The sequence below is a fragment of the Haliaeetus leucocephalus genome, unplaced genomic scaffold (genome assembly GCF_000737465.1).
Source record: "Haliaeetus leucocephalus isolate CR32 unplaced genomic scaffold, Haliaeetus_leucocephalus-4.0 Scaffold384, whole genome shotgun sequence".
Classification (NCBI taxonomy): Eukaryota; Metazoa; Chordata; class Aves; order Accipitriformes; family Accipitridae; genus Haliaeetus; species Haliaeetus leucocephalus.
The window spans coordinates 1,295,053-1,315,562 of NW_010972820.1; the positions used below are offsets into that span (position 1 = coordinate 1,295,053).

The following is a 20,510-nucleotide window of genomic DNA, read 5'->3' on the forward strand; positions in this document are numbered from 1 at the left end:
ATAAGAAAGTGGACGAATGTGTGAGCCTTTGCTAAAAAGGGCCAGCCTTCAATGATACATAAAAGAATTCTTATTTTTCTTGTAAAAGTCTGTCTATTTGTGGAAATATTTAACTTCTAGAAACTGATCTGTAAAGCCTGGGAACTCACAGGCACAAATTTATGCAAGGAACGGTGCATTTATCACAGAGATGGAGTAAATAGTTTTTGGCATCATATTGCTGAGCTGAGGGATGCTGTCTGATTTTTTATTTAATTTTTATCCAACAAGAGACTGAATGAAAAGCATTGCTGTTAGTAAAGTTAAAGGCAGAGATCATTTATGCGTTCTTCCAACCACTGGAAATAACCATCTGTATTTGGTATTCCATCAACAGATTGCTTCTGACAACTTATGCATTCAGTCAGCGTCCAGCAATCTCCTCCAGTAATCTTTAGCATGAAAACTACTCTGCAATTAAAAAATTGGTGGTCAAGTATCAAAACAGTGGTATTTAGTCTAAATTTTGTGACACTTTTCTTGTACCCATGCTTGGTACAAAGTAGAGACTTGACTGAATGTGAACTTTTTTTTCTTTCTTCTTTAATGTGAAATTTTTTTAATTTATTTTTTTAAATCCTTTTTTACGTGGGACTGAAAGCAAGGCTGCTTACAGAAAAGCCAACGGAGTTTAATATATGTTAAAAAAATAACTGAAAAGAGCTTCCTAACCCTCCCCTGCAATTCAGGAGAAGGTACCATGTAGAAACCTCCAAGATACCGTGAAACTGATATACCGTATCCACATGGCTCAGCACAAGCCAAACACGCTGCCTTGGCTCCCGAAAGCAAGTCAGCCAGAAGTCAAGCGCTGCTTGGAACACATGGCTTTCTATCTGGCACACAGCACGGCATTTATTCTGCTGCTAGGTGGGAAAGGCCGCCCGTGTTGCGGGCACCTCGCTCGCCGCTGGCACGTTCTCTAGGTGCAGGAAAGTCAGGTCCGCTTCTTGACATGGCTCTGTACAAAGCAGTTGCCTGTGTTGCAAGGTAAGAGGTCTGACCACTGAAATGCTCCAGGGTCTTGTGCTCCAGTTGTGCTCAGAAAACCTGACAGGTCCTACAACACTTTTTCTGATTAAAGTTTTATGAAATAGATCCATTTCCCAGAAATCATTCGTGCCTGTGATCAACATTCTCAAATAAAGAAGCGCCTCAGCAAATTCCTGACTAGCTTTACTAGCCAACAGGCTTTGTCTGAACTTTGTAGTGATAACCTTGTAAATTAATTTTTCATTTTAATCTACAATATGTTTTTATTTTATGCAAGGAACAAAAGATGAGGTCTCCTGTAGTTAATTTAGCACCTGTACATTCTCAGAAATGATAATGAAACACTGCACGATTCAGCCTTTATAGTACGGTGAATTCTAATCCTGTTAGGGTGGTTCTTTAATTAAAATGTCTATTAACTTTTACGCAGTTAATAAAATTATGGATTTATTACTTCTTGCCCTTCTAGGAAATTTTTTATGATCCAATAATATTTAATTTATAAAATCCTACCTTAGGAAAAGAATAGCTCAACTGAGTAACATAGCTATAAAACTACCCACTTTCAGAAATGAAGTATCTGTTTAAAAGTTCTGAATAAACAACATCACACAATTAAAGGACCTTGGCCTTACATCCTGGACTTACAATCCTCCTTACGATGTTAAGAACTCCATTATAATTTAGTTTTCCATTATTGTACATCTTTTATCACACTTTCCTTAAACTTAGGATACTTCTAGGACACTTTCCTTTACATCGTGTATTCTAGCAGTTTAATTTTTAACTGTTCATAGAACTTTTATATTTATGTTTCTTTTCTTTTGATATGTGGAATACACCAACACTAACAAACAAGTATTATGGTAATCTCAAGGAGCGTTTCTTGTTTCCTCATCCTAAGAAATCTTTAAGATTCTTTTGTCCATATACATTGTCACATTATAAAATATTTCAAAAAAGAGACACCAGTGAAAAATAGCTAACTGACTGTGCTACTCCCTTCCAGGATGGGGAGGCAAACAGTAACACTTCAAGCATCAAACAGAAGCGTGGCTGAGATCTTACACTGAGTGTACAACATGACCTGGTAATCCCCTGGTGGCCCAATGTTTACTGCTAACACTTTATACAGTATCAGTTGAGTTAGAAATTCGTGTATTAAACCATTGGCTTTCAGGATTTTTATAGCTCCCCACTTGCAGTTAATGCATTTTGTATTAGCCCTCAGTGTGATGAAATCATAACTCCATATACCAAGGGATAAACTCCAACTTAAATTACTAGAAAACAGTATCTGGAGACTTGGATATATGCACTGAGATACCTGTTCTATTGCTTTTCCCCTGGAAAACTGAGTTTTCATCATATTTCTACCCAGACTTGAAATACTTTTTATTTTTAAAAATGTTATTTGAGACAAAAAGGTGGGAAAGTACAGCTCACAAACACATCAAAGGCTTGATCCATTCGAATAGTCAAGACAGAAGATTATTCACGTAAGGTTTTGATAAATGTCCTGAGAGTGAATTGCATTGTTTTATGAGAACAATGTCCTGTTACAAGTTTTTAGCATAATATAAATACCAAGTTGTGTAATACAATATACCTGTCGTGGCTATGCAGCTAGTCAGAACCATAATGCTACACAGCCGTACGGAACCATTGCCCAACAATACAAAATTGGAGGTTTCTCATATTACCCAGAACTGCTGTCTGGTAGATGCTTGAATAGCTCTAATTCAGTCCAGTAAAGGGAGTTTCTGATCTGATGTGTACTGAGGGTGGAGTTTGAAAGACAGATATGAAGTTGTATTTTATGACCGTAAATAGTGGTTCTCTCCCTTTCTTAAAATGATGGTTCAGAGTTTGGCAATCATAATGCATTGTATTATGTAGTTTTAGAGATCTTGCACAGGAAATTATTTTTTAAGGGCAATTTTGAATTTTGGCCACCTAAGGAACTGCAATTTTAAAAGAGATGTGTATTAATTGGAAAACAATTTTTTTAATACTTAGGAAAAGCAAACTGTCAGCTAAGTCTTTATATTGCTGTGCTCTGACTGCAGAGAGCAAATTATTTGTTCTTTCCTTTTCCTGTTTTTATAAAGGTTGAAATGGCAGAAAGTTCCGCTCAGGAAAAAGCAGGAGCAAAGAAGACAGTGTTTGAAGACCAGGCAGAGTTTTTAACAATTGTGAAAAATGACATTTTGGTTTTGCTCTCAAGAAGAGAACTAAAAGCTGCTTTAGCATTCTGGAAATAGAATTACCTGAAGTGGAACATTCTCAGGGTTTTTCATAGCAGAGGAATGACAGCAAAAGATGCAGAATATTCCTGCACAGAAATCTCTAACTTCATAGTCAGGGAAAAATCTTGCTACCTCTTGACAGTGCGCAGGGGAACACTGGCTTATTTCATGTCTTATTGGTGGCTTTGAAAGACAGGGTCTAGCTGGAATGGGTAGGGGAGCGGTCATGGTTTTTCTTCCTGATGAAGGCATGTTGCAGATGACATGGGAACAGGTACAGGAACCTTAAGGCTATGTCTTTATTAAAAGCTATTTGGTAATGCACCATGTTTTACAACAATTCAAGATCGTGTGAGAGACTTTAGGACTTTTTAGAGTGGGGTGACATCTGCAACAGAATCTTAAACGTAATTCAATAGGCTCACAGTCCATGTAAACTGAAGGAATGAAATCACATTTTACCACTACTTACACTGAATATTGCTTTATGAATCTCTGCCTTTTCCAGGAATACCTCTCCTACAAAGACATTTATCCTTTCAACCTATTCTATAATAGTTCAGGGTGTTGATGTTCAATACAGTCCATAAGAACAAGCTGATAGGAAATTAAAATTTGATTAAACTGGGTGGAAAATGTAGCTTAAAGTTGAATGGGTTGCAATATGTAACTGCAGTGATCACATTCTTCTGTTTATTTTTGCTTCGAGCTGTCACTAAATCAAGATAAGAAGCAGAAAACTTTTTTTTTTTTTTAATAAAAATCTTTTAATTACTCTACTAGCTTCAGATGAGCACTGACTGCTGCCTTTCTTTGTGAGTTAGGAGGAAGCTTGGAAAAGCCAACTGCTTTTATTTCAGCTCTGGAACATAGCTGACCCTAGCTACTCTTTTCTGTGTAAATGATCTACAGTAGGAAACATTGGTAGAGTAGAAAGAACGTGAGGATTATTGCATGTGCAATGATGTTTTTCCTTCCTCTAACTTCATTTTACTGATAATGGTGGAAACCAAGAACCAAATAGCTCAGACATATTACTTGGAAAATACCCAACAAAAACTGCTAGTGCAGACCTTTTCCAATATTACATGTTTGTCATTTATGACTACGGCAAATACACAGATAATGCATTCCTAAGTGGTAAAAGGTCTTATGCCCATTCTTCTCAGCTTAGAGTACTCCTCATGATCTGTTGCATTATCAGCTAGACAATCTAATAAACCTTTCTATCACTAATTCCATAGATCTAGATTCTGCTTTTATATGCTCCAACAGAAATATGGGCTAATTCAATATATATGGGGCTGCCAAAGGTTTACAGCAGAATCTAGTCTCCCAACAGTAATTAATACTGAAAATTAGAAACTAGTGTCAACATACATTATATAGAATTACAATATGATATTGAAGTTCAGCCCTTTTATGAATATTTTGGCCATAATGCTTTAAAATGTGCAAAAATGCCTATATAATTTAGCTGAATCAAGAAAAAAATAAGAAAATGTAAATAAAAACTCATGCAAAAGACATCCAGCCTAAAAGTGACAAAAAAACTCATTCTGAGGGAATGAAGATGAAAAAAGGAAACTATATTAAAATCAGGAATTTTTATCTCTATGCAAAAGGGAAGAACATTATCCACATCATACATTCTTAATGATCAGAACGTTCTTTCACTGGTGTGTGGGCTAGGTAATGTTTTTAAAGGCTGGGTAATTATATTTTATTTTGCTTATGGCCATAGATAAGACTGGTCAGAAAAATGTTAATTAATTACTTTACTTTTTTTTTTTTTTTACATAAAAAACATCAACAGGAAATTCCTATAAAACTTTGCTGCTTCTGTGACATACAAGAAAAACAGTCGTATTGACTTCAGTGTGAAGACAATTCTGTGTAGTAAGAAGCACATAAAGAACCATTAGGTCTAAATTTTGCTCTGTTTTTCAGTAGCCCTGTTAGGCTTTTCACATGTTTGTTTACAGTAGTTCACTTTAAACTCTCTCTAATTTCTTTTTTATGAAAAATAGTAAGGAAAAGGGCTTAGAAGATCTGTGTCTGACAGGCCAAACAACCTGTTAACCTTTATTCTCCAGAGCACTTTGGACTATTTTTGCTGAAAATGCTTCAGGAGCTTTAGTTGTACCACCTCCATGGTGATTATTTCAGCTACAAATCTGGCTGATAATTATGAATTTAAAATTTCCTCTACCATAGCCTGTGAGACGTCAGTGAAGACTTCTTCCCAGGGTTTGTGGAGAACATTTAGTTCTCAGGCTAGGATAACAAAACTTCCTAAGTTACCAATTACAACTTGCATTTTATTCCTCTTCCATTATAATTTAATATTTTTTGTCCTGCAGACTGTGTCCCCAACTTCTCTTGGGACTGCTGTTCTGCAGATTTCCACAATTTCATTTCTTATCTCTAATAATTGCTCTCATGCTATATAATATGTGTTATCCTTTGCATTTTTATGATAAATTTATTTATGTTTTAATTTCTCGACAAAAATTCCTGCCACTTTTCTCCTGCTTTCTTTGTTTCTGAGGAGAGGGGGAAGCAGACAGAAAGTATGCCCATTTATTTTTTCTTGTTGATACTGTTATTGAGTTACTTACAGTGGGAATTACCTAACTGCTTATGTCTAAATGTTAGTAATTTAAATATAAGCTAAGCATTTTAGGCTCCATTTATAGTCAGTGAAAAGAAACTCCTATCACTGGAGCAGAATTCATGTCATCTGTCTCAGACAACTAATTTAGCTGAACCATCCTAGGGAGGTGCCTATTTCTCCCCATTGGCTGTAAGCGGAACATAGGTTGATTAGCTTAGGTTTAGGTGTTTAAAAGTTCAATTAGGTAAGATTAAGACAGCACAGACTATGCACATTTAATCTTAAGGGCTCCATTTTCTGTGGCATACTTTGGTGTAATCTTGCTCAGGTATATAAATACTTAATATAAATTATCACACATGGGAGAAAAGACTAAGGCAGATAATTAAATTATGTAGCACATAAACGTTCTGAGTGTGTCAGTCATGACACCCAGTGCTGCAAAATGAAAAACGTCAAAAAAAGAGGAAGAAAAGTCCAAATAAGATTGTCATAGAATGCACAGCTATAAAAATGTGCCTGTTTGTAAAAATAATAAAAGTTTGAAGCAGAACTGATCAAATACAGAAAGATTTTTGCTAAGTGCTGAAACAGTTGGAAAAGTATTTTTTCCTCCCAAGTCCTACTTTTAACTTCCTTTGATACAAGGTGGCACAAAGTCAAGAAAGAACTTGAAACAAGCTTCACATTAATATTTGAAAAAGGGCACCCAATGTGTTTGATGTGGCGCCCTTCATGCAAATCATGTAGTCTGAGAGAAATCCCAATAGGAAATACGATTCTTTCTTCTTAGCACTCGCTTTTTTTTCTGGTTGATAATAATGAACTTTTCACACTCCCCTTGCAACCCCCCTGAGCTATACAGAAATGAAGTTATTACTCACTAGGTGCTGCCTATTTGGGTAGGATTTTTTGTTGCTTTTTTATTGATTTTTGTTGTTGTTGAAAGTACAATCTCAGTTTAACACATATTTTGTACTTATTTTTCCCAGACTTGTGAATGACAAAAACCAGATGCTTTATCAAAACAACAAAATACCTGCTCTCTCCTAGGATTTCTAAATGTGGGGATATGTATACATGATCAAAAGTGTCATGATGATATAACATCAGGTATTGATTTGAGCGGAGGGAGTGTCTAGGTGTAGCTGACAGTACAGAATAGAGCGTAACTCTTAATGGTAATATCGGGGGGGGGGTAATTTTCAGTTAATTATGCTAATAATAGCAAGTTACACCTTCCAGAATTCTCCAGACATTACCATTTAAAGTATGGAGGTCAAACTAATTACAGTCCATCCAAAATCCAGAACAGTGTGGGTAGCAGCATTGATCACATTCCCCCCTTTTATTCTTCTTGTGCATACTTCATTCCTATGTATAGCAACTAATGTATCTCCCACGTTACACCACCCACACACTTACTAACACTTTCCGAAGGCACAGAAACCTTTCTCTACAATTAATTTCCAGATTACATTTTGAAAAATGTCACAGATTGATTCTGGAAATTGTTGAAAGCAGACCTAAAAAAGGGTCAGCTCCTCCAAAGAAGTCCTCAGGAGACTCCCAATGCAAGTTTCTCATTGAAAAATAAATCTGAGTAGGAAAAAACTTTAGATATTCAATGATAATAATATTTTTATTACAGATATAATTATTTTATGATGAGATACTGGCAATCAGAACAAACTATTAAGATTGTGTAGGAGATAGATGCATTCTGAAGGTTTAGTTTAGTTTTGTTTTTTTTTTTTTAATTTTCTGACAGAAGAATTTTCCTGTGCCTTTGCAACTGAGTCTACATGATCACAGGCCTTGATTCTCATGGGGAAATTCAGCTACACCAGTATCTGCTGGTGGTACAACACAGCAGCAATCCAGAAGGCTTCTGGAGCGCAGTGATGACAACTTCCTGACCTAAGTAAGCCAGGGTGCCATGAGGGGACATGCACTGCTGTATTTCATACTTACGAATGGGGAAGGACTGGTCAGGGGGGTGAAAACCTTAGATGCAGTGACCGTGAGATGGTGGAGTTCAAGATCCTGAGAGGAGGGATCACAACCCTGGACTTCAGGAGAGCAGTCTTTGGCATCTTCAAGGATCTGCTTGGAAGAATCCCATTAGAGATGGTCCTGGAGAGAAGCGAGGTCCAAGGAGAGCTGAACCTCCAGATGGCTCACCTCCTCCAAGCTCAAGAACAGTCCATCTCAATACATAGCAAGGCAAGCAAAGATGGTGGGAGACCTGCATGGACAAACAAGTTGCTCCTGACTGAAAAGGAAGTGTACAAGAGACAGAAGGAGGGAACAGTGACCCAGAAGGAATAAAGAGATGTTGTCTGATCATGCACGGATAGGATTAGGAAAGCCAAAGCCAGCCTGCAGAAGAATCCAGCAAAGGATGTGAAAGGCAACGAGATGGAGTGCAACAATTCCATTAGCAACAAAAGGAAGACTAGAGAAAATGTGGGCCTGCTACTGAATGGGGCATAGGAACTGGTGAAAAAGGACATGGAAAAGCTTAAAGTTCTCAATGTTTTCTTCAGCTTGGTCTCTACTGGTAAGACTTGCCTTCAGGAATCTCAGGCCCGTGAGACCAGTGGGAAAGTCTGGAGCAAGGAAGACTTTATTCCTGGTGTAAGAGTTTCAGGTTAGGGCACATTTAAACAAAGTGGGCGTACTTAAGTCATGGGACTTGATAGGATGCACCCATGAGTGCTGAGGTAGCTGAACAATGTTATTTTGAGGACACTATTGATTATCCTTGAAATGTTATGGTGACTGGGGGAGATTCCTGACCCTGGAAGAAAGCAAATGTCACTCCTATCTTCAAGAATGGCAAGAAGGAAGATCAGAAAACTACATGCTGATCAGCTTCACCTTGATCTCTGAGACAGTGATCAAGCAACTGGTAGTCCTGGAAATAATTTTCAAACATATAAAGAACAGGAAGGTTATTGGGAGTAGTCAGCGTGGATTTATGAAGGGGAACTCATGCTTGACCAAACTGATAGACTCCTACAGTGAAATGACAACCTTGGTAGATGAGGGGAGAGCAGTGAATATGGCTGATCTTGACTTTTGACTAAAATTTTTGATGCCTGCTCCTATAACATCCCTATAGACATAGACTGATGAAGTACATGATAGATAAAAGGAAAGTGAGGTGAATTGAAAACCATCTGTACCTCTGGGCTCAAATGGTTGTGACCAGTGCCACGAAGTCCAGCTGAGGACCAGTGACTAGTAATATGCCCCAGGGGTTGATATTGGGATCAGTACTGTTTAACATATTCATTAATGACCTGGATCATGGAGAAAGTGCACTCTTGGTAAATTTGCAGATGATGCAAAACTGAGAGGAGTAGATGATATGTCAGATGGTTGCGCTCAGGGACCTCAACAGGCTGGAGAACTGAGCAGAGAGGAATCTCATGAACTTTAACAACGTGAAAAGCAAACCTGCACCTAGGAGGAATAACCCCATGCACCAGTACATGCTGGAGGCTGACTGGCTGGAAAGCAGCTTGGCAAAGAAAGACCTGGGGATCCTGGTAGACAACAAGCTGGCCATAAGCCAGCAACACACCCTTACAGCAAAAAAGCCCAAGAACATCCTTGACTGCACTAGGAAAACCATTGCCAGCAGGTCGAGGGAGGCGATCTTTCCTCTCTGCTCAGTCCTAGTGAAACACATCTGGAGTGCTGGTTCCAGGTCTGGGACCCCAATACCAGAAGGACATGGACAAAATAGAACAAGTCCAGCGAAGACCCATAAAGTTGATTAAGGAACTAGTGTATCTGACATATATAGAGAGGCTGAGAGAGTTGGAACTGTTCAGCCTGGAGAAGAGAAGGCTGAGGGGGGATCTTATCAATGTGTATAAATACCTGATGGGGGGGAATAGAGAAGATGGAGCCAGGTTCTTCTCATTGGTATCCAGTGACAGGACAAGAGAGACAGGACAAACTGAAACACAGGAATTCACATTCAAATGTAAGAAAAACCCCCTTCTTTTCCTTATAAGGGTGGTCAGACTCTGGAACACATTTCCGAAAGAGGTTGTGGAGTATCTTGGAGACATTCAAAATCTTACTGGACAAGATCCTGGATAGCTGATTCTGCTTTGACCAGAGGGTTGGACTAGGCAATCTGCAGAGATCCTTTCCTATCTCAATTGTACCGTGATTCTGCAATTCTGTAATAATATCCATAGCATTCTTAGACTGGTGTCTGTATTAGATTTGATCATCCCTTTGGTCCTGCCTTGACTTGACAATAATCCACACACAAGTTTTGTTGTGTAATTTTTTCTCTAACAAAGAAATGCAATCTGACTCTCCTCATAAATCATTTGGTCCCACTTGCTTGTTTTGCAAAAGACAACAGCCAGAAATTTTCACACCCTTCCCCACCCCCTTCTCTAATCTGCAGTCTATTTGGGGCGGATGTCCCAACTAAGAAAGAAAAAAAAATCCTTCAGCCCTTTATCCTTTAGTCTGGTGAGTGATGAGGATAAGTTTGGCTGTGAGAGTTCCCTGTTTGGTTACAATGGATGAGAGAAAACATGGGCTGATTCAGAGGAGGATAATATAGCAAAAAAAGTAAATGTTTAAGTGAGTGGAGCAGGACAGGACAGTAATTAGAAAGGAAAAAAAGATGGTGAAAAATAAAAAAAGAGAGAGAACAAAATTCATAATTGAGGAAAGAAGACACAATAGGGAAAGGGTGAATGGAAGGATGAGAGAGGGAAGGAAGTAATAGTACCTGGGAAGACTTGCATGGGAGGAAAGAGAAGAAAAAAGAATGAATGAAAGCTGGTGAAACATATTAAATCATATTTGTTAATAAAAAAGTGAAAATGTTCAGACAGAAACATATTTTGACTCTGTAAGTATGAGTTCCTAAGTTTAACAATAAAAAATTTATAATTTTGAGGAGGAAATAGAGAAAAAAGCAAATGCCCTAAATGTTAGTTACCAATTTCAATTAATCTTTGAAAAATTATACAATAAATATTTTTTTAAAACATGCAAAAATATTTAAAATATAAATCTTGTAAAGAGTTTGAAAATATCCTATAAATTTCAACAACTGAACAAAAATTTTTTAATTTTTTTTTTTTTTTTATATTTTTGGTAGAATTAGTCATGCTTTCTCTTTCTTCCATTTCTCTATATTTCTTTACTTAACTTCTCCTCATCAGTGGAAACATGGAACAAAACCAGAGGAAGAAGGAAATAGAAAAAGAAGTGAGAAATAGAGAAAGGCTTCAAAATTCTTAAATCCTTTTTATTTAAAAATAGACCAAAACATGGAATTTTTCCCCACTATCTCTGCTAAATATATTACACTTAGTAATGTTCAGAAGGACATGTCAAATAATAAAAACTGTAATTAAGATATTTACTGAGAACATAGCTAACCTTAGAATTATGGAACTGAGAAATATATTGAAGTAAAGTGAAATTAAGGAAAAAGTAAAGCTAAAGTGCAGTAATGTCTGTGATCTATTAAATTAATTTCAATTACATCATGTTCTAATATATTAGTTACTTGTTCTCGTGAATGAGAATACAAACATCATCATATTCTTCAGGAGGTTGTCATCACTGACTGATAGAAATTTCTTCCTCATACTTGATTGTCAATGATAGCCAAAATTTTATATTGTCCCTAAAGTATCACAATTATTATCTAAAATTATAATAATCAATTAGTGCTATTGATTTCTGACTTTAGAACATGTAAAAAACATATAAAAACATTAATAATAACAAAATTTTAACTGTAAGATATAGAATAAGTGCCTCTTATAAGTATTCCATTTTCAGTTCATTCAATCAGATTAACACTTCTTGATAAACCTTGAACTTCATTAATTTCATACTTGTAAATATCAATCTAGTCTATTTCCTTTTTTTTTTTGTTCTCTCATATATAGGCTTAATATTGAATAGGAAATCAATGATACAAATTAATAAAGGAAAAATCACTATGAAATATTGCTGCACAAACACAATTACTCTTTGCTCTCACATCTACTAACAGTATTTAATTTATATTGTATTACTATAAAAGTCGAAGAATACCTAGTATATTATGACAAACCTTACTCTGCACCGTTTCAACCCTAACGGGAAATATGGAACTGAAATTTAGCTCCCTGTTGGTGCAACTTTCACATAAATAAGCATGAAGATGTTGTTAAAAAGAATAGTAAGAACTTGGCCCCACTGAAATCAATGATTATTATTTTACTTCAAAAAGGGGAATTATTTTTAAGAAGTTTCTGACATACTTCAGGTAAGCAGTCTTTTGAAAGACCTAGTTAAGTGGCTTTGGCTTTCATTACTGGAACATGGATGCAGGACGCCCATCAATTACCTAGGAGAGACGGACATCAGGAACTGAATTTTGCCTAAAGGGAGTATTAAGGACTGACTGAAGTAGGGTTCTGCAGAGGAGGGAAACCCAAAGGATTTCTTTTTGGTGAGGAACATTAGTTCATTTCTTCCCCACTCCCCCACATTTTTTATTCTTTTTTTTTTTTTCTTTTTCTTTTTGTTATCTGATCCTGGTTCCTCCTTTGGACAGTAGACTAGAACATTGGACTGCAAGGAGCTTGCTGCAAGCTGAAATAACACAGCTGCTGTTCAAAGTTTTAAACATAGCTTCACTTAAACATCTTTAAACTAAAGAAAACTAAACATTGTACTTCTGAAACCCAGTGACTTTAGCATTTGTTACATACACACATGGGGTAAGATTGGGAAAAAAGAACACTCTCATCCAGAAGGAAAACTTGGAGAATTCAAACAGAAATTTCTCTTTCAAGGACAGTTCCACTCATGTAATAATTTTTTTCATATAGAAAATAAGTATTTCAACACAAAAAAAATGGCATAAGCTTTTTATAAATCTTTTAATTTTAGAAACAGAGAAGGATGTAAAAAACATGCTCAATGAATGTTTACAGTTCTCAGTTTGCATGCAGTTACATTGCTAGGCTTCTGCTATATTTCTTCTTTGCCTCTGTTAACATATCTAATTAGCCAAAGCAGCGTGAACTGAGTATTACAATTAAACAGACAATTTTAAAATTGCTTTTGACAAACTGGAGATTAACATGTCCTTTTCCTGATTATTTGCACTAATGAAGATCGAGCACCTGAATGTTCACACACAGTGAAAACAAGCAAGACAGAGATATCAGGGACATGACTGAACAAAATATCCTTACAAAATCTCAGTCTGGAGAGGAGATGGGGAAAGAAAGTAAAAGTTGATTCTGTCATTTGCTCAGTGTCCTGGTTTCGGCTGGGATAGAATTAATTTTCTTCTTAGTAGCTGGTACAGTGTGGATTTAGTGTGAGAATAATGTTGATAAGACACTGATGTTTTAGTTGTTGCTAAGTAGAGCTTATCCAAGGTTAAAGATTGTTCAGTTTCCCATACTCTGCCAGCAAGCAGGTGCACAAGAAGCTGGGAGGGCGCTTGGCAGGACAACTGACCCAAACTAGCCAAAGGGATATTCCATACCATAGAACGTCATTGCTCAGTGTATAAACTGGGGGGAGTTGGCCAGGAGGGGTGGGTCATTGCTTGGGCATTGGTCAGCAGGTGGTGAGCAATTGCATTATGCATCACTTCTCTTTTCTTGGGTTTTATTTCTGTCTCTTTTTGTTATATTCCTTTTCATTACTATTATCAGTATTAGTATTACTATTATTGTTATTGTTTTGGGGTTTTTTTATTTATTTTAGTTATTAAACCATTCTTATGTCAACCCATGAGTTTTACTTTTTTTTTTCCCTGATTCTCCTCCCCATCCCACAGGGAGCAGGGAGGAGTGAGCGAGTGGCTGTGTGGTGCTTAGTTGCTGGCTGGGGTAAAACCATGACATTCAGCTGTAGAAACAAAATCACTGTCAAAAACACATACATAGGCTAAAGGATGTGCAGCAATTCTTCGCTTTGATCTGGGTTGAACAGACAGCTCTTTGCATAAGATTGGCATTGAAACCAGAGCACAAGGATGTGAATTCTCCTTGTTCTACACAGTTCGAACAAGTAATAAAAGCACACATGGGAGGGAGAGGTTTTAATGACAAAAAAAGGAATAGTAGTAGAAATTACATTTTCAACAAAGTTTCCAAAAAACTTGTTCTTGAATTGAATTTAGTTGAGCCTTGCCAAACACTCAAGTTTTTAAGAAGTTACTAAGTTTTGGACATTCTCTCATCAAAAAAATATGTACATGTTAATCTTTTTTGTTTATTTCTCCTTTTTTGTCTCCTCTGATTGCTCTGAGCTGCAGAGGACGGTATGGAAGCAATTGTCTCCATGGGGTCTGTAATGGAGTGTGTGTTTTCAAAGAAAGACAAATTAGATCACTGGGGGATGTCTCAGGAGTGAAAGTCTTTTGGCCAAAATCTCTTTTTTATTTATTTTGAGAATACATGTTTGGACTTAAAATTTTTTAAAGTGAATAAAGGACCAATGCCTGTGCTTTCAGAAAAGAAAAAGGAAGAAGTACAGACTGATAGGTTAAATTAATTTTAAATTATTGAAAATATGAAAGAGGATCTTCAGGCAGTAAGGCATACTCACATTTTTGACACGTCGGCTTAAATCACCTGTTTTCATTTTTGTGGGAAAATTGTGCAAAAGATATTTATGGTACATCTGTGGTAAATATTAGTCAGGAACCAGGAAAGAAGATATGCCTAGCTGTACAAGAATTCTGATTTTTTGGTCTGAAAGGATAAGCAGAATATTCCATTTTGATTTCTTGTTGGAACTCTGTATACTGAAGTGTGAGGTTTTTTTCCTTTGTTTCCCTTGAGCTTTGTAACATCTTTACAGCCAAAGGAAAAAAGTGCTTAAGACAAAGTCCCTGATTGCCTTACTGTCAGTAAGGCCAGGTGTGATAAAAAGGTATAAATGACAAGCCACATATTGCAATAATCATGGCTTAGCTAGTCTCCTTATCAGTTTTTCCCCCACTGGCTTAAAACCAAATGTAAGCATTTAGATTTCCATCTTCCAGAAGAGCACCCTAAAAAGTACAGTATGGGCTGTATCTCTCTCTCTCTCCACTTTTTCATCTGTATTTGGGCCAGAGCAAAACTAGAATACAATATTCATGCCACAGAAGGAAAGCAAGCAGGCATTCATTGTGTACTTCTGAGCTTGCTCAGGAAAAAGTGAGGATGCTAGTCTTGGCTTCTATCACTGTTAACACATCTTGGAAGAATGTCATTGAATAAAAAGCAAGAATAACCCTGAAAAAGAGAAGAATAGAACTTGCAAAGGGCACAATAGAGTTCCACTGAGCTGTAATAAAAACACGTTTATAGAGTACCTACTGCCTGAACAAATCCTGCATCTAGCAACCATTTTCCCCATTAGCTCTGAGGATTCATCACCTCTTTCTCTGGGTGTGTGCAATGGAGCTTTCTGGATCAGGGAGAAGTGTTTTCCAAAAGATCCACCCTTCTTTTCCATTTGGATGACTGAGCTCTGTACTTGTCTTTTTCCCTATCCCTTCACACCGCCTCCATATTTTGCAGCAAAAAGAAGCATCTGGCCCAGAGTAGCTAAATCGTATGGTATGTCAGGGAGTTCTGCCAACCTTGGCAGAAGGAGTCACATAACTCCAGCTGGTTGCAATGGCTTTCCTTGTCCAAGAGATATTTATTAGATAAAAATAAAATGTCTGATTGCAAACCCCAAATAAAATTAAATAACAGTTACAAAATGTATGACCATGAAACAAGTTTTCGGCAAAATGTTTCTGATTTTCATCTGCATTAAAAAAAAAACCAACAAAAAAATGAGAGGGTGACTGTTTTGAAGCCTTCTTCATGAGGCATGATATCACAGACTTCTAAGAACATATACTTTCTTCAGCCCATAGGATGCTTTTACTGTTTTAAGGGGAAATTGATCTTTACTCTCTGAAGCTGACCAGCTGAGGAACTTGGAGGTGAAGTATGCAGGGAGGGGTGTGTATTGATATGTAAATTAACATGTTTCTCTATTTGATCCCTTTCAAAAAACAATTTCAAAACAAGACCAACAATATATTACCTCAAGCCTGGTTTGAAACCAAGGAATACACAGAATAAAATCCTTGCCTAAGATGCCTCATAAACAAACAAAAAGCAGAAGAATACCGCTTTCTCTGAATCAAACCCCAAAGAAGATGCCTTCCATTTCATCCATGGCTGTGTTGACTAAATTTACAGTTCTTCTTCACTTCTTTTCATTGTTAGTGATTGAGATAATCACCAGAACTGTTCTTTTCTCTTACACCAGGATTGGTGAAAAAGAGACATGTTCATACACAGGACCATTTTTTTTTCCTTTTTTTAATTTTGTTTTTCTTCAAAATAGATTTTTTTTTTTTTTTTGGCTAAACAGCTACAGCCAAAAAACATCTGACTTAATTCTTTCCTCTCAACACCCACTGTAAACCAGTAAAGACACCTGTGAATAAACATGGCAAACCACACTTTCATTTATTCTGTGTTTCCAAACCAGGGCCAAGTACCAGCAGAGTCTGTATTCTGGCACTCAAGCATGGAAAGTATGAGCCCCCGCGAGATGTGCAACAGGAGCCGCGACAGGCTCGTGTGTGATCTGCTCATAGGGCAGATGCTGTGCTCCACCAGCAACACCCAGGACTGGCTGGGGCCATGGGACAGGCTGTGGCTGGTGGCCTTCCAGAAGCCCTCAGCCCCCGCTGCACCCTGACAGTGGCCAGCTGAAGAGGGATGTTGTGCAGGTTTAAATAGGCTACAGAGTTCTTCATACCAACCTTCAAAAAATATTATTTCGGTATGTATCAGATGAAAAGGCAATTGCAATGCAAGTACCTGAGGCTTAACTTTCTACTAGAGCCTTCTATATCTAGGAATAACAAGCTTGCAGTTTTTGAAGAATTACATGAATGCATTACTTTATAGTACGGGAATCTCAGAAGGTGCATCTTATTTACTATGTATCCCTGTACAGATAAGATTAGTTCTTGTATAATCTAAAGTTAGTCTCTGAAGTGAAAGATTGTTTTTTTCCTTTGTGTGTGGCTTCAAGGTACCAAATGTCTGCTCTCTACCATCATTGTCAGCAACTTTCCTCCTCTCAGGGAGTAAAGGGTCACTAATAGTGGAATAATGTACTCTGAGAGGGAAAGGCTATCTTGGTGCAAAAGTATCCAAAACATCCATATGCCAGGGGTCTTTAGCTGGGCAGCAAAGCCTGAAAAAATAGGACATAATGGCTACAACAGGAGAGCATCATTAAGGCATCTTAAAATGCCCTGACTCTATGATGGACTATAATGAACTCTGATCTTTCCAGTTCTTGCCACATCAGTTGAAAAGGACGTGATGGACCTTCCTAGGGGCACCTGAGATTCAAGAAGTTCCATAGCAGGTTTAAAAAACAAAACAAAACAAAATAACAAAACCTTCCAAATCATACAAAGGTACTGCATTTTAAAAAACTATTTGTAAAGATGTCTAGCACTAAAGTTCTTAGTGCTGAACTTAGCATAGCCAGTCCAAGCTCACTCATCAAAAATCAAAATATGTTCACTACATTTAAACTTACATAGAATTTCATAGAATTTTTCATGGATTATTTCTGAAAACAGTGATTTTAGAAAGGGCTTGGGTATCACAGTGAATATCAAAATGTATATGATTTCCCATGCTGGTGTACTAAGTAAAGGAGCAAATCAAATCAATATGAAAGGTAGTATTGCCAGTTTTAATGAGATTATTAACTGGCGACACTATTAATTGGACATGACACCCAGATCTGTTGCCTACAGGTTGAAAAGCATGTTAATAGTTTGAAAAGGATTCTAAGTCTATATAAAATTATTCTGTAGCTCAGAGTCTATTTTTTATCCAAAAGAGGAAATGGGTTGATCATTATCCATGAATACTTCCAGGAGACATAGACATTAGATAAGGGTGCTATTTAAAGTAGCAAACAAAGGCATAATAAACTCTAATGACCGGAAGCCAATATCATCCACAATCACATTTTAAATTCTGAGGGCAATTAAGATTTGGCACAATTTCTGAAGGTTGTGACTGTCCAATGTTCAAATCGTTTTACTGAGACAGAGTGCCTTTCTGGGAGTTATGTTCTAAGACAGCAGGAAGTCAGGAACGTGGTTCAGGAACCAGTTGGCAAAATTATGTGAATTGTGTTGTATGGACAGTCAACCTGACCATGACAATACCTTTTGGCCTTAGAAATCTATTAGGAAATCTTTTACCTACACTGAAGATAAAGACTTTCTTTGGTGAAAATTGGTGTAAATGTCACTTGCAATTAGTAACAGTCAGAAAAAATTAGTCAGAAATCGGGGTGGGTGGGGTGGGGCACTATCATTCAAGTAATGGTTTACCACTAATAAAGTTGTAACAATCTGATTTACTATGAAACTTCAGTTTCCTAAATTGAACATATATGTCTCTTAAAATAATTCTGCTACATCTGAAAAGATCTCTTCAATACAAGCGTGCTACCTTCGTGTATGGTTGGAGGTTGCTGAGGATATTGTTGATGATATCTGAACAGCAGTAATAAATACAATTTTCTTGGATTCAGCTATGCTGGAAGCACCATTCAAACTGTTACTTTCAATCTTGATTATGCCAGTTTAGAGCATGTCTAGAAAATATATGTAGAGAGAAAAAAACAGAGAAAATTCATGTTATCCTGAATCTGAAACTTGTTTCATCTGTTTCATTACTGGGATGAACATTCAGGCTGCTGCTTTTGTTATCCATAATAATTTGGTCAATCCTAGTTATCATCATAATAGCAGTTTATTATCTTTTAATATTGAGTTGAAGAGTCCTTCTCAGATGATTATTTCATTCAGATAAGTTCTGAAAAAATTCTCAAAATTCAGTCACAGAACTAGTTCATCATAGTGTAATCAGTCATGGTGCAGGGTGTGACCAAAGCAGGCAGGGTCAAAAGCCACATCAGGTAAAGGTGCACAGCATTTCACAGGAATGACTGAGCTCTTTGCAGGGCTGTGCTGTTCTGTACATCCTTTCTGGGCAGGAACCTGCTATTTGTTTGGCACGGATCTCTCAGTGTGTAACATAGAGAACACTAACAGCAAACTAAGAAATCAATCAATAATAAGGTAATCACGTTATTTAGAGGGCAATTTTTGTGTTTGAGGGTTTCCATAGCAAATGGCAATAAGTACAGCAGTGTGAAAGATCACAGCAACAACGTCAGTCAGAGGAAAACAAGACATAAATGACACTGCACCAATGTGGCAAGGACTAAGTTCACCCAAATTAAAGCACAGTCAGGAGATGAGGAGAAAATATTACAACATACACCACATGACAAGGAATTAAATCAATTTATGACTCAGTAGATTATTTAAAAGTCACCACTTTGCCTTTTCTTTGGCAGAGCCCTGTTTTCTTGCCATTCTTTTGAGATCACAATGGGCTTATTTAAAAAATGGGGACAAAGTAGGTACATAGCACTAACTCTGTGGCTCTATCAACAAACCAGGGCTGCATACAGGAGCATGAGTTTTGTTCACATATTGTCATGCAAATGATTTCCCTATTTGTCCTTCATATTTTTCATGTTCATGAACTGTATTCTCAAAACACTAGCAGTAAATATGCCCTGAATAGCATTTATATTAGAGCTAAATGCAAAGTTAATAAATCAACTATAAGATGCAATTTCCAAGAAGGTAGTTTAGGTAACTGGCAGTAGGGTAAATGGTTAATAAATTTGCATGCATACACAAACACCAGGAGACAGAAAGGGATCTTGAGTTCCTGCAATGTTTGATTTCAGGAGGGACAAGGTGGGAGCGAGCAGTGGAAGGAAGGCCTTTCAGGGGAAACCTAATAGTTAAAATACTTCCAAATTCTTTCAGGTACAGGCAGCAAATGATGTATTGATTTTGCTGTTAAACTGCACAGCTGTAACCAACACATTAGACATGGAAGATAAAACCAATGACTAAAAGCACCTTATTTCATCTGTCACACCTGAGGCTCTGCCTTCTTCAGACCTTTAGTGTATTAGCACAGAAAATCAATTAGGTAAAGAGCTAAACAAATGAAGGGAAAATAAAAAAAGGCCTCATTCACAAAGAGTCAGGAATGTCAGCAAGCCCTGGAGACTTCAGCAAAGTGTGAGATATCTCCAAATAAACCACAGCAACTTTTCTGAACTTTATAAAAAAAGTGATTAAGTACTGCTTGGATACACCAATAAGCATCTGTTAGTGCAGGTCTAGCAATTGACCAGTATTCACAAGCACAAGATTTCTTTCCACTGAAAAGAAAATGTGAAAATTTATTTCTCAGTTTCTGTTATTTTGAATGTCTAACTATGGTTCTTGTCATCCTATTCAGTGTTGAATAATGGATTAGTTACACCCAGAAATCCAGTTTTGCTGAGCAATACCATACTACAGGGTATGACACCTACTACTTCATTAGGGTCAGGGACGTATTATTGAAGCCTAATGCTATCATAGAATCATAGAATAGTTTGATTTGGAAGGGACTTTAAAGATCACCTAGTTCCAA

General features: G+C 37.1%; 1 pseudogene; it reads left to right on the top strand.

The window, feature by feature from the left end:
• The first annotated feature begins 8,412 nt into the window (after nucleotides 1–8,412).
• Nucleotides 8,413–20,510, top strand: part of LOC104835442 — a 164,885-nt pseudogene continuing 152,787 nt past the window's right edge.